Genomic DNA, 24018 nt, shown 5'->3' with positions numbered 1-24018 from the left:
AGGTATATGGAGGACACCTCATTCAGTTTCCCTTACTTCTGCCCATACTTGCAAGAAACTTTAATGAAGGGATAATTTACAATAACCCCTACAAGTCTTCCATCTACTTCCTGCCAAGATCTTGACCCATATAGATTTCAAGCAGACCTACTTACCTTAATTATTGAAAATACCGTTAAAGTGAGAGGTGATCAGATTATTACCCAAGCCCTTTGATTTTCTCTCTTCCTTTTTTGCTGCGTGGCTCTTGGCTTCTTCATATCATGGCCACAAGGGGGTGAACAAGGATAGGAACAGAGACAACGCTCAAAAACCACACAAGGCATTTTTTCTAAATGTTGGATTATACCAACAGAGGTTGAGTCAGGGTTTTACAGGTAGTATTTATTTTCTTTTTTTAAAAGGTATGTTTCTGATTTTTTGCAATATTTTATAATATTTTTTCAATGTAAATATATATAAATACATAAATTGCAAAAATATAAAGCTATTTTTAAAATAAAGAGAGAAGCTGACATTGCTAAAAATATATAATAGAATTTACTTTGAATTCTTATAACTTGAATAAGCCAAAAAACGGTTGTCATCCTTATCTGGATTTTTCATGATCACTTAAAGTGGCATCTTTGATGATGATTTTGGTCTTTCCTCCCTGTCAATAATTTGCTTGTCAGCATATTTCATTGTTAAGGTGCTTTTCAAACAATTCTTCTACATTGGCTGTTACGGAAGAAGTAGTAGGTTATAAGGTGTGACTACAAAGTAATGAGGTTTATACCCTTCTCTACTTCTCTTATATTTAAGTCAGTGGGTTTGTTTTTTAAAAATAGAATAATATTAACAGAATGCTTAGGAAACTTCAGCTGTGCCAATCCCCCCCAAACACCCTACTATTTACTTTAAGTGATTTTTGCCCTCTGAGTTCTCAAACCTCATTTACTTCAAGTAGGTTAGCTAATCTCTTTAACTCAAGTAAACCGGATCCAATTTCCTTAATATTTAAAAATGCCCATCATGCACTGGGACTCCAAGTTCGGGTTTCTGAAGTTCCCTGTGGAGTCCTCTGAAATGGGATATGTAACCCACAGTTCTCAGAGGAGCTGAATAAGCATCTGACTTGCCTTAATGTCCTGCAAAAATAAATTCCAATGAAAAGATTTCACTTTCCATTTTACTCTTAAGTTCTCATCCCTTCCACCAAATTCTTTGAAAATTGTAGGTAAAATGAATTGGGGTAGTGTGAAGATATGCTAAACAACTTATACACAGAAGAAGGAAACAATTCTTTTTAATATTAAGAAAAAAGGCAAAATTCTCAACAGCCAGAGAAATTTTAGAGAAAGCACTTTGTAAAACCTAAGATACAAATATTGTTAGTTATTGTGGTTGAACACTAGTGAATAAGAAACTGAAGAGTTAAAACTAAGAGTTATGTAACACTACCCTCTGTGCATTTGGGCTCTTTTGGCCAGAGGGACCCAGCTTCTCACTGGCCTGTGGCTGCAGGATAGCAACATTCAATGCACCACAGGGACCCAGGCCAAAGGATTGGCTCCAAAACCAGTCAGAGGACTTAAGAAGTACAATAGTTGAACTCCAGTTTCACACGAGACATCTCTAAGCCCTCTTTGCAACATCCCTGTTTTGTCTGTCTTATACACCATCCTTCACAAACCATTAGCCCTCTGTTTACATCTGTGCATAATAAGTGTAAAAAAAAAAAAACCTGGATCTTTTTCTTGATTTGTGTCTTATCATCTTTTTTAAAAATTGTGGCAAAATATACATAACCCAGAATGTACCATTAAGTGCCCAGTTAAGTAGTGTTAAGTTTATTCACATTATTGTACAACCAATCTCCAGAGCTTTTTCATCCTGCAAAGCAGAAGTCTATATTCATTAAACAAATCCCTATTTCCCTCTGCCCCACCCCTGGGAACCACCATTCTACCTTCAGTTTCTATGCATTTGACTAGATACCTCATGTATGTGCAATCTTACAGTATATGCCTTGTTGTAGCTGGCTTATTTTACTTAGTATAATGTCCTCAAGGTTCACCCCTATTGTACCATGTGTCACAATGTCGCAATTTTCTTCCTTTTTAAGACGGAATAATACCCCGTTGTATGTTTATACTACTTTTTAAATCCATTCATCCATTGATGGACATTTGGGTTGGTTATTGTAAGTACTGGTTGGTTATTGTAAGTACTGCAGCTAATAGTGCATGGGTGTACAAATATCTATTCGAATCCCTACTTTCCCTTCTTTTGAGTAGGTATCCAGAAGTGGGATTGCTGGATCATATGGTATTTCTATGTTTAATTTTTTGAGCAGTCTCCATACTGTTTTCCACAGCTGCTGCACCATTTTCCATTCCCACTAGCAATGCACAAGGGTCCTAGTTTCTCTACATCTTTACAACTTGCTCACACACAGAAGTTTACAACTTCTCTACATCCTTACAACTTTACTTGTTAATTTGTTGTTGTTGTTGTTTTATAATAGTCATCCTAATAGATGAGAAGCAGTATCTCATTGTAATTTTGATTTGCATTTCCCTAATAACTAGTGTTATGGTCAAATATTTGTGTCCCCTCAAAATTCATAGGTTGAAATTCTAACTCTTAAAGGTTGTGGTATTAAGAGGTGGGACATTTGGGAGGTGGTTAGGTCATGAGGGGAGAGCCATCATGAATGGGATTAGTGTATTTAAAAGAGACCCCACAGAGATCTCCAGCGCCTTCCCCTGTGCAAGGACACGACAAAGAGATGGCCATCTGTGAACCAGGAAGCAAGCCCACATCAGAATGAGACCGTGCCGGTGTCTTGATCTTGAACTTCCTAGTCTCCAGAATTGTAAGAGATTTCTGCTGAGTATAGGCTATCCCGTCTGTGGGATTTTGTTAATAGCAGCCCAAATGGATTAAGACAACTATTGATGTTGAGCATCTTTTCATGTGCTTATTAGCCATTTGCATTTCTTCTTTGGAGAAATGTCTATTCAGGTCTTTTGCCCATTTTTAAAGATAGTTGTTTTGTTGTTGTTGAGTTATAGGACTTTTCATATGTTCTGAATATTAACTCCTTTTTGGATATATGATTTACAAATATTTTCTCCCTCTGTGTGGGTTGTCTTTTTCACTCTGTTGATGGTGTCCTTTGATGTACAAAAGGGTTCTTTTTATTTTAATGTAGTACAGACATTTTTACATCAATGGAATAGAATTGAGAGTATGGAAGTAAACCCTCACATTTACATTCAAATTATTTTTGACAAGGGTACCAAGATAATTCAATGGGAGAAAGAATAGCCCTTTAAACAAATGGTGCTTGGACAACTGGATATCCACATGCAAAAGAATGAATTTGGACCCCTACCATATGCCATGTAGAAAAACTACCTTAAAATGGATCAAAGACTTAAAAATAAGAACTAAAGCCATTAAAAATCTTAGAAGAAAACATAGACATAAGTCTTCAAGACCTTGGGTTAGGCAATGGCTTCTTAGGTAAGACACCAAAAGCACAAATGGCCAAAGAAAAAATAGATTACTTAAATATCATAAAAATTTAAAACTTTTGTGTTTCAAAGGACACCGACAAGAAAGTAGAAAGACAATCTAAATAGCGGAAGAAATATTTTGAAATTATATATTTGATAAAGGACTTGTATCTAGAATATAAAAAGGAGTCTTACAATTAACAATAAAAAGACAAATAGTCCAACTTAAAAATGGGCAAAGGATCTAAACAGATATTTAGTCAAAGAAGAAATACATATAGTCAATAAGCGCATGAAAAGATGCTCAGCGTCAGTAGCCATCAGGGAAATGAAAATCAAAAATCACAATGTGATGTATGCAAACACTAGGACAACTGCAATCAAAAAGTCAGATAATAACAAGCATTGGTAAGAATGTCGAGAAGTTGAAACCTTTATATACTGCTGATAGGAATATAGAGTGGCCGCTTTGAAAATAGTTTGTCAGTTCCTTGAAATGTTAAACAGTTGCCATATGATCCAGCAATTCTACTCCTAAGTATGTACCCAAAAGGTTCGAGAACATATGTCTACACAAACAGCAGTACACGAGTAGTCATAGAACCATAATTTATAATAGTCAAAAAGTGGAAATAACCCAAAATCCATCTATTGATGAGTGGCTAAAAAAATGTGGTATACCATACAATGAAATATTATTTAGCTATAAAACAGAATGAAGTACCAACACATGCTCCAATATGAATGAACTTTGAAAACATTATGCCAAGAGAAAGAAACCAGCCAAAAAGGACCACAGATTATATGATTTCCCTTATATAAAATGTCCACAGTAGGTAAATCCATAAAGAGAAAGCTGACTAATGCCAGGATCTGGGAGGAAGTGAGGAAATTGATTGCTAATGCATATGAGGTTTCATTTTGAGGTGGCAAAAATGTTTTGAAATTAATTGTAGTGATGGTTGCACAGCTCTGTGAATACACTAAAAGCTTTAAATGGATGAATTGTATGGAATGTGGCATATCTCAATAAAGCTGTTCAAAATTTTTGATGTAGTACAATTTGTCTATTTGTATTTTTTTTTGCCTCTGCTTTTGTTGTCATATCTAAGCAACTGTTGCCTAATCCAATGTTATGAAGCTTTTCCCCTGCGTTTTCTTCTAAGTTTTATAGTTTTCTTACTGTCTTTTTATGACCACCTCTTCCACATTGTTGGAAGATTCCTTTGCTTCTTGTGGGATCTGAACTACTCATTTTTGATGGGTAGAGGTGGTATTGACCAAGGATTTCTCTCTCTCTCTCTCTTTTTTTTTCCCCTCAATCATGTCACTTCTGGAGAATTCCTCTCTATTAGAATGCAGAATAGTTTCTAGGTATAGATTCTTCTAAAACTGACAGTGCCTCTCAATTTTCTCATGCATGCATATCACCTGAGGATTTTGTAAAAAAAAAAAAGTACATTCTGATTAGGAAGCTCTGGGTAGGGCCTGAAGTTCTGCCTTTCTACTTTATGCTGCTAGACCATGGACTACATTTTGAGTAGGGATGTTGTGGGGAAGAGCTGTAATCATTAAAAATGGTCCCCTATTCATGGGTAGGCTATGAATATCCTCCAGTCCAGATGCTAAAATTCAAGTGCTTTCTTCTGATCACATGACAAACAGTTCCATAGAGTTTCATATAACAGTAAATGCCATATTTTATAAGTTATTAAGAGCCATTAAAATTTGGCATCCATGGGCTATATTACCAGAGTATTAGAGTTTACTACAGGGCCTTATGATATGGTGAGTCCCTAGGCACTTTTGCCTTTGTTGACCCCTTCTTCCATAAAAAAAAAATTAAAATTTTATTTTATAACTGCACTGTATAAAGACAAATATATTTCAGGCAGGTTCCTTATTATTTTGTTTATTCTCTTCTTATTTTAAAATAAACTAAGATATTTTCCTGGGCTCCCTAAAAGTCTCCTGGGCCCTAGGCATTGTGCCTACTGTGCTTAATACATAAGTTGGCGTTGCTTTGCCAAAGCTAAATCAGAATTCCATGAGGAATGCTGGCAGTCATACAATACTTGGCAGGCTGCTGAGCTCCCACAATTAATGAGCAGTCAGATAGTTAAATTCCTACAATTTTCAGACAGGATGCTGTCTGAAACACTGCATCAGCAGTGTTGTGAGTTGGTCGTAATTTTCAATTGCTGCTCTTCTTGCTTTGTAATTATAAATCGTGGCCAGTGACTTTATCTGTTAGTTTGTGTGGGAGTTAACCCTAGAAAGTTTAGTAATACAAATCAATGTATTTTTCCAAAGACCAGACTTTAAGACATACACGTATTATTGTAGTTCTAAATGTCAATCATTCAGTCCCTTTTGCTAAAGCAGATATATCATTTCCCACGGTGTAATTTCCAGCTGTCAGAGCATGTCTATACGTTCATATTACTCTCTTATAAAATAAATACAAGTGACTCATAAATAAGTTTCTGTTACTATGTTCTTTGTTTCACATCTGAAGAATCAACTTGCAGGGTGCCTGGGTGGCTCAGTCAGTTGAGTGTCCAACTCTTGATTTCAGCGCAGGTCATGATGTCAGGGTCATGAGTTCGAGCCCTGTGTTGGGCTCTGCGCTGGGTGTGGAGCCTGCTTAAGATTCTCTCTCTCTCTCTACCTCTGCCTCTCCTTCTCTAAAAAAAAATAATAATAATAAATAATTTTTAAAAATGAAGAATCAGCATGACTGTTGAAGAGGTCATCAATGATGGTAGGAGTCCAGATGCTAAAGAGGAGGTGGCAAAATATCTTGAATAGGTTGAGTCAGAGCAACAGAGAGATCAGAGTAATTTCAGGAAAGAATATCCATGATACAAGGACAACAGGCTGCAAGTATCAGGGGAGACAGAGGAAAATGGTGGCCTCTCATTCTGGACCCAGGTAAAGGATATTGGAAAAGGGACTGTCTCAAGTTCTGTAGAAAGGATGGTGAAAAGGAAATGTATCCTTGAAAGAATGACTGTTAGAGTCAGAAGTTCTTGGGCAGTGAAGACATAAATGGGCTTTTTATTTTGAACTTCAAAGCAGCAAATCAGTCACAGGAAGCTGCTGTGCACCATATTTCTCATTTAGAAGAGACCTACTTTTTAAAAAGATTTTATTTATTTATTCATGAGAGACAGACAGAGAGAGAGGCAGAGGGAAAAGCAGGCTCTTCGCAGAGCAGGGAGCCCGATGAGGGGCTCTATCCCAGGACCCTGGGATCACGACCTGAGCGGAAGGCAGATGCTTAACCGACTAAGCCACCCAGGTACCCTAGAAGAGACCTATTACCAACCACAAGGTTTATAGAAGGTTCTGAACATCTCACAGAAAAGTAAACAACATCTTTAACCTTCAGTCTGGTGGTGACATCTAGCATAGCATGCTAATTACATTAATATAAAATGGACCACTTTGAATGCTTGGAGAAAATGTAAGATCACATTCCTTTTTCTGTCATTTGGACCTCTATATTTAAAAACCCCAAATAAATCTCTCTCTAGAGAATTGCTAAAATTAAAAAAAAAAAACAATATGAATCACGAATTTAGTGGAAGTGCTATAATTCTAAGTGCTTCTGTCAGAAAACAGCCTGACAGACACCCTGGCCATAGGACAAACAGCTCACATCAAACAGCATGGCACCCTGCAAACTCCCCAGAAAACAGCAGCCAGGGAATTACTTTCTTGGGCCAAGGTTTCGGCTGACTTGGGTAAGACGTTCTGATAGAGGAGTTAGAACCAAGACCAGTGTATGAAAGCTCTAGAGAAATAGGTTTCACCTTGTTAAAGGGAAGAATTTCGAAGTTGGACAGAATAGACTGTTCCCAGGCAGTGCCAGCCATCCAGCAGGGCCGGGCCACTCAGACCCCCGGTAGAGATGCCGTGAAGGAGAACCAAGGAACACATGGCTGCACGTGACGACTCTAATCTCGGGATTATGTGATTCTTTATTTGGAGTCTGAACAGTTGTTGTTTGAAACTGCTTGAGATTTTATTAATAGTGGTTACAGGGAATATAACTACCATTGCTTATACGCCTCGTAAGAAAGACTTGAACGCACACAAAACAGAGTGCTGGCTATTATCATTAACAGTCTTTCAACAGGGAAAAAGAAAAATGAGGTGACAATCAGTTCCATTAGGAGCGATCATACCACAGATGCTGCCAATTGACAGTTATTCTATAAATTTAGACAGGGTGATGGTTTGAAATTTATGCGTTGCAATTTAGCCATCCCCAGGCTTCCTGTGAGGCCCTCAGTATATCTACAAACCTGAGGATTATCATTCTCAACCTTGTATGTGTCAGAATCACCTGCGAAGCTTATTAAACACCAAATGCCCCGTCTCCACCCACAGAGATACTGACTCAGTGGGTCTGGGATGGGGCCCTGGGTATTTCCAGGTTTATAAGCTCCCCAGGTGATTCTGATGCACCCCAAATGTGAAAACTGCTGACCTACCTTAGCAGAAAGTATTTGCATTGGGGCGCCTGGGTGGCACAGCGGTTAAGCGTCTGCCTTCGGCTCAGGGCATGGTCCCGGCGTTATGGGATCGAGCCCCACATCAGGCTCCTCCGCTATGAGCCTGCTTCTTCCTCTCCCACTCCCCCTGCTTGTGTTCCCTCTCTCGCTGGCTGTCTCTATCTCTGTCGAATAAATAAATAAAATCTTTAAAAAAAAAAAAAAGCATTTGCATTAAACAAGCTGTCTAGTAAAGCTCCTAGAAAACAAAGTATAATATAAATGCTGGCCTTTATTTTCCAGCAGAATGCTTCCTGTGTGGCTATTAATTGTGAGCAAACTCCCAGAAGCAGAAATTATTATGTCCATATATTAGTTTACTAACGAATTTCTCTTTAGCTCCAACTCAACTCTTTAAAGTGCAGGGGTTAAGTATACACACACAGGCTCTGGGGTTGAACCAGCATCCGAACCTTGGCCGTGTCAGTTACTAACAGGGAGACCTTGGCCAAGGGGCTTCACCTTGCCACGCCTCAATTTCTTCAGGTGGAAAAAAACAGGAATTAGAGTACTTATTTCACAGGGCTGTTATGAGAATGGAATGAACTAATATAAGTGGGCCATCTAGCACAGCTACAGGTATGTGGAAAGCACTCAATAAATGGAAGTACTATTATTATGATGACTAATCACTAGATAATTTCAGTGTGACCTTGCTGTGATTAATGCAGGATTAGAAACAGGATCGATTTAATGAGCTTTCTGTGACCATATATTTGTTCCAGGGGAGGGTGAAACATACATGTGTTTCCATTGTACACACTAAAATCAATGTTTTATCTATTTTAAAGTAAGTCATTTTATCTAGTCCTTTCCATTCTTCATTTGTTTATATCACTTAGAAATAAACTTTCCTATTATCACAGGGATATGATTTTACAGAAAAAAAATTATTGCCCTGAATGGGCTGCCGGTGTCATATTCCAGACCACACAGCAGAGACAAGCTATAGCAATCCGAGATTTGAAGACTGATTTTATACCCCAGACCAAAGTTCTCCCTCCAAACTGGAACGCTTTCCTAAAACACAAAAGAAATTAAGTCTTTCAGTGGTAACATTCATATGTCCTAACGCCAGACAGAAAATTGATAAGAGTAATCAGCAAACATTAACCATTGCTCTTTTTGCCGAGTGCTCTGACCCATTAAATTAAAATGAATATGAACAGGGGAGCCCGGGTGGCTCAGTCGGTTAAGCACCTGCCTTCCACTCGGGTCATGATCCCAGGGTCCTGGGATCAAGCCCCAAACTGTATAGGCTCCCTGCTCAGTGGGGAGCCTGCTTCTCCATCTCCTGCTCCCACTGTTTGTGCTCTCTCGCTTTGTCAAATAAATAAAATCTTTAAAAAAATAAAATGAATATGAACAGTTTTCAGATAAATAATCTTCAACAACTGTATTTTCAGTAGAACGTTTCGATCCCCCATCCCAGATTTACCCAACTCTGGTTGTCCAAGATCAACAATCTTTTTCTATAAGAATAACTTTTCATTTCCCAGATATTATGATTTCGCACGGGGAGGGGTGAGGGGGAAGTAAGGGCAGAAAAAGGCTCAGAAGTTAACAGTGAAGTCCCTGAACAGAGACGGACAGTGCTGACCACAGAGTGGCGGAGCCCCCTGCTTACATTCCTCTCTGAACCGGTCAGAGGAGCGACCAATGTGGTGCGGGCAACGACCTTACCCACAGATCCTGTCGAGCTGCTCTCAGCCGCCTGGGTTTTACCGTAATGATGATCTGCACACATCCATCGAACAATGAAACTTGAAAGGTACTGTGCTGGGTACCTTATTGAGCAAGCTCCTGACACTAAATCTGCAACAGAACTGGCAGTGTCCAATCAATGATCCATGTGTAAGTCCCCAATCCCAATGATACTCACGGAGGGTTTGCAGATGTGCGCACTGACAGCACGGTGGGGTCCTGTTACAGGAACTCCATTACTGAGTGAATCGTCCCTTGACAGAAAAACAGGTGTTAGCTGGTGGCTACAGCCAAGAATGGATGACTGATAAGTACAGGCACCTGGGTCTCCCCTGAATATTCTGGTTTAGTAAAAACACCCAGCAGCCCTTTGCTCCTCTGTTTACTCATTTATTCAACCATTTGTATCAAACATTTCCTATTTAGGACTTACCTGGCTGGGAGGGGGGACAACATGGTGAGTTAGACAGACTGATCCTGCCTGAGAAGCTGCTGACAGGTAAGCAGGTAAAAATGCAGTGACTCAATTATACTACGTCCCACGAGCGCGGAGTGCAGCGCACGCCCAGGGCACAAAGATGGAGCTTCGGACGGAAACCAAAATTAAGAGTGAAGAAGAAACCAAGACTCCCGGGTTCAAGGGAAAGTCGTTGTAAGAGAAGGTGGGGAGGTGGACGGAGGGAAGAGGCAGAGAGGGAGGGGAAGAGGTTCTTGGCAGAGGGAAGAGAAAGTCTGAAAGCTTGGAACTGAAACTGCGGGGCGTGTCAGACGTACTGGCTGAAGCACGCACTAGCTCCGGGGCGGGGGCAGGTGTGCGTGCGTGCGTGCGTGTGTGCGTGTGCACGCACGTGCGTGTGATGTCAAGATGAGATGGGGCTGGAGAGGAAAGCAAAACCAGGAACACAAAGGGTTGAGTAAGACAAGGCACTTTATCCTGAGACGATAGACAACCACTGAGGAATTTCAATCAGGAAATGAATGATGGCAAGTCGGCAAGATCCCTGTTTGTTACAAAAGAGAAGAGAGAAGTTTTAGTCATTCAACTGCTGCCTCAAAGACAACCGGTCAAATAGATTCACAAAGTTTTACCATCCAAAATAGGAGCCTGTGGTGTTCTCTAAATTTACGAAAACCATACTAAGGTTGCCAGGAAACTCCAGTTGGGTCACCAGCAGCTGTGAGGTAAAGTGATAAACTCCAAGCAGATTCTGAGCCAAATTAAAGAGAGCTCGAGTGAGGCCAAACTGTGGAAGGAGCGGAGATGCCCTTCAACAGATGAATGGATGAAGAAGATGTGGTCCATACATACAATGGAATATTACTCAGCCATCAGAAAGGATGAATACCCACCATTTGCATCGACATGGATGGAACTGGAGGGGATTCTGCTAAATGAAATAAGTCAAGCAGAGGAAGACAATTATCATATGGTTTCACTCATGTGGAACATAAGGAATAGCACGGAGGACCATAGGGGAAGGGAGGGAAAGCTGAATGGGAAGAAATCAGAGAGGGAGACAAACCATGAGAGACTCTGGACTCCAGGAAACAAACTGAGGGTTTCAGAAGGGAGGGGGTGTGGGGGATGGGTAACCAGGTGATGGGTATTAAGGAGCGCACGTGTGGTGATGAGCACCGGGTGTAATATGCAACTAATGAATCGTTGAACTCTACGTCAGAAACTAATGATGTACTACATGCTGGCTAACTGAACTTAAAGTGAAGGTGATAGACAGCAGAATTGGATCTGCCATTTAACACTGAGTCAGAGACTGGCTTATTGTAACATTAACTCATGTGATAGACATTATGCATGAATAAGTAATCATAGCTAGACATACTAAAAAATAAAATAAAGAGGGCTCGGCTTTTTTTGTTTCTACCGTAGGTGTTGGTGCTTTCACTCCTTATCGTTCTAAAACCTATATAATTCCAGCTAACCGTAAAAGTGAAGAACACATTACTTTGGTTTCTATCAGTAATAAAACCATTCCGAGTAGGAGACTAAGGTGAAGAAGTTCTATCCACCATAAGCTTATAAGGTATTTGAACAAATTAGGTATTTGATATATACTGCCTGAAAGCGCTAATTTGAGCGCAGAGACCAGGTGTTCCAGATTCCCTCAGGCTAAAGTAATTGATCTCTATCCAACCACATCCACCAAAAAGGAAAATATAAGCAAAAACAATATACACAACCACACCCCTCCCTCTACATGCTTTATGCCACTTACTTCAATTTTCCTCTTGTGTATTTCCTTATAGAGCCCACAAAACCTCGTACATAGCAGGTACATGTAACAGGGTCTTTTTGCAACGATGATGCATTTTTAAAAACTTTTATTTATTCATTTGGCAAACAGAGAGACAGCTACAGAGGGAACACAAGCAGGGGAAGTGGGGGAGGGAGAGAGAAGCAGGCTCCCCGCTGAGCCCAGGACAATGGGATCATGACCTAAGCCAAAGGCAGATGCCTAAGGACTGAGCCACCCAGGTGTCCCCACAACAATGATTTGTTTTTAAATCTGTGCGTTTATGTGTGTCACAATCTGTTGGTTACAACATACCTGAAAACTTAATTCAGAGCTCATGCTCGCCCAGACTTTGATGTTGAATTGGACAGGAAAAGTAAAGTAATAGGGACTTCTAAACAGATCAACCGAAAAGATTTCATTCCCAGCACGGGCCAGAGGGTTGCCAAAGGGACCTTAACTGTGCCGATTTCATATGTCCCTCCCATTGCAAAAACTTTACATTTAAAAATTATAATTGTTGTCCTTCAAGGGTAAATGTCAGATTTCTGGGATTCTCAGGGCGCTCTGTGGTATTCCCAACCTTTACTTTTCTGAAATAGAGGGTTGATTTGGGCTGGCTGCACCCAAGGACCCAGAGGGGTCCTGTAGGACCAGCCGAGAGGGTCCTGGGCTTCACACAGGATAGAAATCAAATGCAAGTGGTGAGGCAGTGACAGCAGAGTTTATTGAAGACATGGAGGGAGCGCAGATACAGATAGAGCATCTGGGAGACTTGGAAAGGAAGGGAGAGTGAGTCACACCTTTCTTGGGACCTGGGGTTTTTATTAAGGATTGTGGTCTGGTGTACATGTCTTCTCAGGCATCCAGGAACTGGTTAGTACCAAGACAAGTGTTTAGATGTCCTCCGTAAGCTCCTTATGCCCTGAAACCAGGGGGTCTTGGTGGGTCAGTGGTCTGGAAAACCTGCCTGATGATCTTCCCAGGTCACTCCTTAGATGGTATCTATTGCGTTGGGAGACTCCAAAGAAATCATTAACTTCTTGACCTTTACATGGAGGACATGCATTATCTGAACTACAGGCGTGTGGAAGGGGAAGGTGCGGGTCCCCACCAGAAGAGAGGCAGCAAGAAAAGCAGTCTTTCCTGGGCTCCCTTCCGTTTCCCTGTCTCAGAGTCACATGGTGATGGTCACACAGAAAACCCGGGACACAGGCTGCCTTACTGCACAATGAGAATGTTCCAGTCTTCATTTTCATTCTGCCATTTTAGGGAGAGACACATGTTAACAGCTTATCCTTTATGTTAAAATTTCAGGTAAAAACAAACAACAAAGCACAAAATGATTGCCAGCTTCTTTTAGAAAGGCTTCTGTTGTCCTTCTGTTTAATTTTCTCGTGTATCTTGCCCTAGTACCAAAATCAAGAAATCTTGATTTTTAGCATTTTCCAATATCCGCAGTGTAATTATTTCCGCCGTAACCCATGACAACTATCACGTCACGCCACTGAAGGCAGAGTTGGGACGTGCGCGACTGGCTGTCCAGGAAGCTGGTGCGAACTGGCTTCAGGACATCAGCGCTTACGACCTGACTGTAGGTGAGCCACACCAGACGCCGCGAGCCAGTCAGGTCGCTCCAGCTTAGGATCCAGTCCTAGAGGAACAGATACACAAGCGGTTCCTGCTGCGCCTTGCCCAAACGCCTGACTCCCAAAATTGTGAGCATAGTTTTTTTAATGCCACCAAGTATTTTTTTATTTTTTAAATTTTTTAAAATTTTATTTAAAAAAAATTTTTTTTGATGTAAAGTTCGATGATACATTAGTTGCGTATAACACCCAGTGCACCATGCAATACGTGCCCTCCTTACTACCCATCACCAGTCTATCCCATTCCCCCACCCCCCTCCCCTCTGTAGCCCTCAGTTTGTTTCTCATAGTCCATAGTCTCTCATGTTTCATTCCCCCTTCTGATTACCCCCCTTTCTTTATCCCTTTCTTCCCCTACCGATCTTCCTAGTTCTTATGTTCCATAGATGAGAGAAACCATACGATAAATGCCACCAAGTATTTTTTAAAACAACTTTACTGAAATATAATTCGCGTGCCATATAATCCACCCATTTAAAGTGTACAATTTAATGGCTTTTCATATATTCCTACAGTTGTGTGTCCATCACCATAATCAACTTTGGAACATTTTCATTCCTGCTACCCCTCAAATCTTATCTCCCTTAGCTGTCACTTCCCAATCCTCCCACCCCTCCTCCCATCCCTAGGCAACCAATCATCTGTTTTCTGTATCTGTACATTTGCCTGTTCTGGGCATTTCCACATAGACGGGATCATACAGCACGGTCTTCTGTGACTGGCTTCCTTCACTTGGCATACTGTTTCCAAGGTTCATCCGTGTTGTAGCATACATCAAACTTCATTCGTTTTTCTTATATTTTGTTATATATATTTATATATATATATATGGAATATATTTAATATGTATAATGGAATATTAGAGATAATATTAGAGGAATATTAGAGATAATATTCCATTATATGGCTATACCACATTTTATTTATCCATTTACCATTTGATGGGATTTGGATTGTTTAGTCTTTGTCTTGGTCAATTCAGGCTGCTATAACAAAAATACCATAGACTGGGTTGTTTAAACAACAAACATTTATTTCTCACAGTTTTGGAGGCTGGGAAGTCCAAGGCAATGCCCTAGCAGATTTGGTGTCTGGTGAGAGCCTGCTTCCTGATTCACAGATGGCTGTCTTTTTGCTGTGTCCTCACGTGGTGGAAGGGGCAAGAGAGCTCTCCAGGTTCTCTTTTATAAGGCCACCAATCCCATTCATGATGGCTCCCTCCTCATGCTCCAATCACCTCCTAAAGGCCTCACTCCTAATACCATTGCCTTTGGGGCTTAGGATTTCAACATATGAATTTGTGGGAGGACACAAATATTCTGTCCATAACACACTTTTTGGTTATTATGAATAATACTGCTATGAACTTTCATGTACAAGTTTTTTTATAGACATAGGTTTTCATTTCTCTCGCATATATAACTAGGAGAACAGCTATATTCTATGGTATCTCTGTTTAACTGTTTGAACAACTACCACACTGTGTCCCAAAGTGGCTGCACCACTTTACATTCCCACCAGCAGCATACAAAGGCTTCAATTTCCCTACATCCTCACCAACTCTTGCTATTATCTGTGTTTTTTATCGTAGCTGTCCTGTGGGTATGAAGTAATATTTCATTGTGAATTCAATTTGCATTCCCCTGGTGGCTAATGATTTGGGCAGCTTTTCTTGTGCTTGTTTGCCATGTATATGTTCTTCGGAGAACTGTCTATTCAGATCCTTTGCCCATATTTTAATTGGGTAGTCTTTTTTATTATTGAGTTGTAATAGTTCTTTACATATTCTAGATATGAGTCCCTTAGCAGATATCTGATTTACAAAAAATTTCTCCCACTCGGTGGGTTGTCTTCTCACTTTTTTTGCTAGTGTTCCTTGAAGCACAAGTTCTAGTTTTGATAATTTATCTAATTTTTAAATTTTGTTGCTTGTGCTAATAGCTAAGAAACTATTTACTAATCCAAGGCCAGTGATTTATACCTATGTTTTCTTCCAAGAGGTTTATAGGGTTTGCTCTGATATTTAGGTCTTGGATCAATTTTAAGTTAATTTTTGTGGGTGATGTGAAGGGCCCGAATTCATTCCTTTGCATGTAGTATCCGATTGTCCCAGCAACATTTACTGAAAGGATTATTTTTTGCCCATTTACTTTGGCACTCTTGTGGAAAAATCAGCTGACCATAAATGTGAGGGTTTTCCTTCTCTCCATTCCATTCCATTGATCCATGTCTATTCTTCTGCCAGCACCCTGTCCTGGTTACTGTAGCGTTGTGCTAAGTTTTGAAACCACACAGTGTGAGTCCTCTAATTTTATTCTTCTCTCTCAAGACTGTTTTGGCTCTTCTAGTGTCCTTGCAATTCTATAAATTTTAGGATCAGCTTATCAATTTCTGCAAAGTCAGCTGGGATTCTGATAGTGACTGGCTTGCATCTGTAGATCCAGTTCAGGAGTATGGCTATCTTAACAATACGCACTCCAAACCTGGAACATGGGACACCTTTCCATTTCTCTGGCTCTTCTTTAATTTCTTTCCACAATGTTTCATAGTTTCCAGAGTATAAAATTTCTTAGGTTACATTTATTTCTAAGTATTTTGTTCTTCTTGTGCTATTGTAAATGGAAGAGTTTTCTTACTTTTTTTTTCAAAAAGATTTTATTTATTTATTTGACAGAGCGAGACAGCTAGCGAGAGAGGGAACACAAGCAGGGGGAGTGGGAGAGGAAGAAGCAGGCTCCCAGCAGAGGAGCCTGATGTGGGGCTCGATCCCATAACGCCGGGATCATGCCCTGAGCCGAAGGCAGACGCTTAACCGCTGTGCCACCCAGGCGCCCCAAGCTTTCTTACTTTCATTTTCTTTTTCTTAAAGCTTTTATATCTTTGAGAGAGAGAGAGAGTGTGTGTGTGTGAGTGGGGGGAGGGGCAGAGGGAGAGAGAGAATCTTAAGCAGACTCGCCGCCGAGCATAGACCCCTGATGTGGGGCTCAATCTCGTGATCCTGAGATCATGACCTGAGCTGAAATCAAGTCACGTAACTGACTGAGCCACCCAGGCGCCCCCAGTAGGCTGCCTTTTAAAACAAACTCCTTTAGATATAATAGCTGCGTAATTGTCTCTTTTCTCTGCCATAACGTAAGGCACAGGCTTATTAGTTATTTTAGCATCAACTTTTTCTTTCTTTTCTTCTTGTTCATAAACACCATAATTTTATTTGTGGTAAAAAACACAACAAAATTTACCACCTTAACCACTTTTTTTAAGTAGGTGCCACACCCAGCATGAAGCCCAACATGGGGCTTGAACTCATAACCGTGAGATCAAGACCTGAACTAAGATCAAGAGTCGAATGCTTAACCAACTGAGCCACCCAGGCGCCCCCCACCTCAAACACTTTAAAGTGTACAGTTCAGTAGTGTTAAGTATATTCACATCATTGTGCAACAAGTCTCCAGAAGGTTTTCATCTTGCAAAACTAAAAACTGAAGCTCTATACCTATTAAACAACTCCCTATTTCTCCCTCCCTACCCAGCCTCAGGAAACTGCCATTTTACTTTGTTTCTATGAATTTGACTCATCCAGAGTAGCATCTAGATAAGTAGTAGACTAACCTAGGATAGTCCGCTCATATAAGTGGGGTCATACGTCTTTTTGTGACTGGCTTACTTCACTTAGCATAATGTCCTCAAGGTCCATCCATGCTGTGGCATGTGTCAGAATTTTCTCCCTTTTTAAGACTGAATAATGCTCCATTACATGCATACCACATTTTGCTTTGTTTCCATCTCTTGGCTATGACGAATAAAGGACCTGGCCTCAGACCCGGGCAGGTGTGCCTGCCACAGGCCACATCCCTGCTGCAAGGGAAGCTGGAAGAGTGAGCATCAACCAACCTCAGCTTCAGGTACGTAAGATGAAAACTTCTCTACACAGGTGGTGAGGGGTCATTGCTGTGCAGGGAGCCAGAAGACTAATTTAGCTTTTCTTAAATAGTTTTGCTTATCTTTATTAGGGCATCAATGGATTATAATTTAGCCACAGATTAAACCTGATCTTGCCAACTTTGATGCAAAGAAGGTTTTGATATCTACTAAAATATCCACATTTAAGGAAAAATAAAAGCAGAAACACCTTGATTTCTTACTATATTTAGCAAAATAAAAATTTTTAAGTTTTTATTTAGCATATAGTATAATATTAGTTTCAGGTGTACAATATAGTGATTCAACACTTCCATACATCACCCTGTGCTCATCACAAGTGCCCTCCTTAATCCCCATCACCTGTTTATCCCATCCCCCCACCTTCCGTCTGGTAACCATCAATTTGTTCTGTATAGTTAAGAGTCTCTCTCTTGGTTATATTTAGTAAAATAAATTTTAGACAGAACTTTTTATTTTCTTGCTCCACCTATAACTGGAAGGCACAGCACCATGGGAATATTTTGTGAGGTGCTGTGGTAGCAAAGACACATGGTTAAAAGTATGTATCTACCAGGTACAAACACACAAGATATATTCTAGACCTTATTATAGAGGAATGATTATCGAGACGATTGAGACTTAGTAGAAACGAATCAAAATATCCATTAAGATTTAGTATGTTCTCTATAATCGAGACTGTTTCTTGGTTTGCCTCTTTTTCCCCCCTTTGCTCATTTGTTTTCTTAAATTCCACATGAGTGAAATCGTATGGTATTTGTCTTTCTCTTACTTATTTCAGTTAGCATAATACTCTCTAGATCCATCCATGTCATTGCAAATGGCAAGACTTCATTCTTTTTATGGCTAAGTAATATTCCATTTCATATATATAATGTACATATATTATATATGTATATACATACATATATAATAATATATATAGTATATATATGTGGTATATCTATATACCATATCTTCCTTATCCATTCATCAGTCGATGGACCTTGGGCTGTTTCCATAATTTAGCTATTATAGGTAGTGCTGCTATAAGCATCAGGATGCATGTATCCCTTTGAATTAGTATATTTGTGTTCTTGGGGTAAATACTCGGTAGTGCAATTGCTGGATCTTAGGGCAGTTCTACTTTTAAGTTTTTGAGGAACTCCCATACTGTTTTCCAGAGTGGCTGTACCAGTTTGCATTCCCACCAACAGTGCAAGAGGGTTTCCCTTTCTCCACATCCTCACCAACACTTGTTGTTTCTTGTGTTGTTGATTTTAGCCATTCTGACAGGTGTGAGGTGATATCTCATTGTAGTTTTGATTTACATTTTCCTGTTGGTCAACAGTGTTGAGCATCTTTTCATGTGTTAGCCATCTGCATGTCTTCTTTGGAAAAATGTGTATTCATATCTCCTGCCCATTTTTAAATTGAATTATTCATTTTTGGGATGTTGAGTTTTATATGTTCTTTATATATTATGGATAACCCTTTATCAGATATGTCATTTGCAAATATCTTCTCCCATTCCACAGGTTCCCTTTTAGTTATACTGATTATTTCTTTTCCTGTGCAGATGCTAACAAGAAAGTCTTTTTAAAAAAAATATCTTATTTATTTATTTGAGAGAGACAGCAAGAGAGAGCATGAGCAAGGGGAGGGACAGACAGAGGGGCAGAGGGAGGGAGAGAGGGGGTGGGAGAAGCAGACTCCCCGCTGAGCAGGGAGCCCAACCTGAGGCTCAATCCCAGGACCCTGGGATTATGACCTGAGCTAAAGGCAGATGCTTAACCGACTGAGCCACCCAGGCGCCCCAAGAAACAGACTCTTAAGTATAGGAAACAAACCGATGATTACCAGAGGGGAGTGGGTGAGGGGATGGGAGAAATAGGTGATGGCCATTAAGGAGGGCACTTGCTGTGATGAGCACTGGATGTTGTATGAAAGTGCTGAATCACTATATTGTACACCCGGAACTAATAGTACACCGTACGTTAACTGGAATTTGAATAAAAACTTTAAATAGAAAAAAAATCTGTTGTCCTTTTTCATTTTTTGAAAAAACTCTGGCTTGCCAGAGGTGAACTTTGCATTTTTTTCTCATTTCTCATTCACTTACCTTATTCACCAACAATGCCTACTAAATGCCTTGGTAATTATCTTTGGAGTTTCTGCATTTAATATACAGTATAGAAAAAGTATTCTCTATTACTCAGCTTATGTTTAGTACTAATTTTAAATGCTTTTTAAATACATAGTTGTGACATTTTTTAGTCTTCAATACTCACTGGTAAGATGATGTTTAAATGTCATGTCAATTAACCCCCACTTAGTTTTTTCATTTACTAACACTTAGGAAAATAATTAGTATCTCACAAAAAAGGATTTAATATGTATCACACAAAAGAAAAAATATCAGACGCATATCCTGAGAGAGTAAAATATTCTTTGAAGAATCACAGAATTCACGTACTTTCATGGAGGACGGTAGTACCTATTTAACTTCATGCCGTACTCAAAGGTCGAAGTTTACTTAAACCCCCCTCCCTTCACCGTTCCTTCCCAGCTCCTTGCTTTTACTATCCTGGGAGACGACTATAGCTTAAAGGTTCAGAGCACGGACTCCAGAGTCAGGCTGCTTGCTTTGCCACTTAATGAACTGTGTATCCTTGGGCAAGTCAGTCAAATTCTTTGTACTTCCATTTCCTCATAAGAACAATTCTAGTACCTTCCATGCCACTGAGGACAAAATGAGTTAGTACATGTAAAGTGCTCAGATCACTGCTTAGCGCACAATTAGCCACCATCACGATCTTTAGAAACTTTTTCTTCTGAGGGCCTTCAAATACAGCAAGGGCTTCTAAAGAGTGAAATATTTGTGTTCTCATTATCGTTGATTTTCAGTAACACACAGATATGTTCAGTGTCAACAAGAAGTCAAATGATTAGAAAAATATTTATTAGCAAAGTCAAACACTAACAACTCCTGGGAGAAAAATATAGGGAGCAGGGAGGAGAAAAAAGAATCACCTGATTTTCATAAATCTCTCACTTGGGCAAATAGTCTTGGGTAAATAGGGATAACATGTTGGAAGAACTCATGCCTGGGTATCAAGATTTGAACGTAGGAATCAAACGTGTGCTCATGGGATATGATTACAGCTTTGCTGGTGCTTCACAGGAATGTTTAGTTCCCTAAAAATACTGCAGGAATCACAAACCAAATCAAGTGACTCAGCAAATCCTGTTAGAAGGTCACGAATTCACTGAATGCTCTTCAAATAAAGTGTAATGTTTCTCTAATTACAGAAACACAAAGCTTATAACCAGCTAGCTGTTGTATGTTTATTGAGATCTTTAATATCCTCAGTATACCAAAAAAAGGGGGGGGGGCAGTTCAGACTATGGTGAAGGAGGTAAGCTTATTACGGATTAAAGATTTAGCTCAGCTTCTGGCCTGGCCTTTGTAAATATGAAAAGGTCTCAGATGATATACTCTATTGCCTAAATCTTTCTTTCCAAGCCAAATTTGACATAGCTTTATCATGATGCTCCTTCCCTGCGGTGTCCAAGCAGAAGCTGTATGTATGCTGAGGACTTATTATCATGGACCGGAGTTAATTATTATTTTGGGGCACTGAGCTGAAGTCAAACTCATTTCTCCTAATCCACATAAATAAAACCTGCTTCACCCAATAATCTCTCTGGTTCTAGTCCAGTGCTCTTTCCCCTGTCACTCTGCTTGTGACTCAGCGTGGGCTCTGGGAAGAACTTCCTTATGAATTCTTTTTTTTTTTTTTTTTTTAAGATTTTATTTATTTATTTGACAGACAGAGAGGCAGCCAGTGAGAGAGGGAACACAAGCAGGGGGAGTGGGAGGAAGAAGCAGGCTCATAGCGGAGGAGCCTGATGTGGGGCTCGATCCCAGAATGCCGGGATCATGCCCTGAGCTGAAGGCAGACGCTTAACCGCTGTGCCACCCAGGCGCCCCTCCTTCTGAATTCTTAAAAGGAAAAACTCAGATGACCAGAACATAAGCAACTTTGGAATTAGAAGTTCAGCAATTTCATTTGAGAAAGGCTAGGGGATGTTTTTAGGTGAACCACACCCCTACGAAGGGCATGCTTTTGACGTGTGGGTTTCTCTCTGCATTAGGAATGTAATCTGCAGTCATTGCATAACCACTGTATAATGCCAGTTCCACAGGCTGTGGTATTTTAGCTAAAATGGTATCTCGGGGAGGAGGTATATTTAAAGGCTATGATTTTACATAATTTATAACTTTTTTCTATAAAAGATAATGGCATCACAAACCCAAAGGAGATCTACCATTTTGCTTTTGCACAGAATTTATAATTAAACTGAGGCTTTTCCCTGAAAAGCAAAAATAGCAATTTAGAATGTTGCTATAACAATTCAGGAAAGAAAAAGTGAAAAATGGATACTTACAATTTACCAAACAGCCATTTACTCAGTATGGTGCAGGACACAAGCACTGAGGGCACGTGTAGTCTGGCAGACTTATAATCTAAATTAAATAAAACAACTGTATACATGGCATGTAGAAGAAAATAAAGAGACATCAATTTCCCTATCAGTAAAAATTTAAATTGCTTTCTTTAGTGGAGCATTCACCTCTGCTTCCAAAGGAATTAATGGCTAAACAAGATCGTCATTAACTCTAAGCACTATGTCCTACGGCAGGTCTATAGAACTCACTCCTCTTGCACAAATGTAATTTGATATCCATTGAACCACCCCCGTTTTCCCCTCCTCAAATTCCCTGGCGACCACCATTCTATCATCTGCTTCTATAAATTTATTTGGGATACCTCATGTAAGTGGAATCATGTCGTATCTGTCCTGTGATTTATTTCACTTAACATGTCTCCCAAGTCCATCCATGTTGGCACAAATGTTATTAAGATTTCTTCCCCCTCCTCAGGCCTAATAATATTCCATTTTATAACACATTTAAAAAAAATCCATTTGTCTGTCAGTGGACATTTGGTTTGTTTTCTTGTCTTGGTTACTGTGAATAATGCTGTATTAAACTATAAATCTGATGAGTGTAGATCTCATGGTAAGTGTTCTTATCACATATACATAAAAAAGGACACAAGGAAACTTTGGAGGTGATGGTTCTGTTTATTGCTTTGATTGTGGTCATAGTATCACAGGTAAACATCTGTGTATATGTCCAAACCCATCGAACTGTATGCATTAAAGATGTGCAGTTTTTGTATATCATTTATACCTCAATAAAGCTGTAAAAGAACATTAAAGCAATCTTAAGATGATCTAGAAATGATGTAATCAGAATTCTTCTGGGTCAAGTTCTTGTAAGGAAAACTTCCCAGCAGCCACCCCTTACACAAATCATAATATGCACGGAAAGGGTGGAAAGCCAAAATGTCCTTGAAACCTTAATCCACTGATGTCACTATTCTCAAAAGACACAATAAGCTAATATATAAATAAGAATCTCATGTATCTAATTTAAAAATAAACAGGGTATACAAAACTCCCTCTTAAACTTATTACTTGAGTTTTGATTATAAAGGTTGGAGAGACTTACCAACACCGGGGCAAATAGCTTCCCTCTTCTGCAGTCAGTCATCTAGTAAATAGTAACATGCACTACATAAAGAAAAAACTTTAAAATGTTTAGTATAGTACTTTATGCATTTGAGTGTGAAATTGCTTAAATCCCAATCCTAAAAGCATAAATTAAGAACTAAAGCTTTCAAAGTCTTTTGCAATAGTCTGGTTTTAGAATTGTAGTACATTTAGTATTTTAGAACAACTCTCTAAGGACAGGGACTGTACCCAACCTTTGTGCTTAAGATCAATAAGCATATAGGCAAGTAATCTATTGATTATGGACAGCTTCACTACCTCAGCCAGTTGACATCTTTTACCCACTGGGTATCTGGTAGCTTAATCCCTCTGTTTTGCAGGAAATAATGACCTGCAGTAAAAAGAGAACTTCAGACATAGCCTGAATCATACCTGTTAGCATTCATTGGGACTTAAACCACCTCCTTAATTTTCTAATAAAAGTTTTGGGAAACTTAACTGGAAATATGACTTTTAGAGAGCTGCATAATCACACTAACAGGAGAAATTTCTATTAGTCTAACTTGAAAAAGGGGAAAAAATCCATGGATTCAACTTTAATTTTGAGGCTCTGTTTTTAAATAAAACACTTGTTAATGACTTAATTGTTAAATGTTGAACCTAATGTTTCTTTGGTATCTGTAAACATTTGGCTGTACACATATATTTCTACGCTACCAGTGTTAGAATTCACTCAGATCAGTGCTCATAAATTCTACTAGGATTTTCTTGAGGAAGACTTTCCTTGTATAGAGTCAGCTGTCACTTTTTCTGAAAAGACTGAACAAGAGATCAAAGTAGCAGC

The 24018-nt window shown here is 39.5% G+C and overlaps 1 long non-coding RNA gene across 1 annotated transcript; it reads right to left on the bottom strand.

The window, feature by feature from the left end:
- Nucleotides 1–6153: 6153 nt before the first annotated feature.
- Nucleotides 6154–10524, bottom strand: LOC103673504. Its single transcript, XR_571421.2, has 3 exons — nucleotides 10206–10524; nucleotides 9951–10026; nucleotides 6154–6193 (listed from the first exon to the last, which is right to left on the bottom strand). It is a non-coding gene; the product is annotated as an uncharacterized LOC103673504 (long non-coding RNA).
- Between the last annotated feature and the right edge of the window lie 13494 nt (nucleotides 10525–24018).

The sequence above is a fragment of the Ursus maritimus genome, unplaced genomic scaffold, assembly GCF_017311325.1.
Source record: "Ursus maritimus isolate PB19 unplaced genomic scaffold, ASM1731132v1 scaffold_35, whole genome shotgun sequence".
Classification (NCBI taxonomy): domain Eukaryota; kingdom Metazoa; phylum Chordata; class Mammalia; order Carnivora; family Ursidae; genus Ursus; species Ursus maritimus.
The sequence above is the reverse complement of the archived record's forward strand: the minus strand, read 5'-3'. Positions and strand labels throughout refer to the sequence as shown.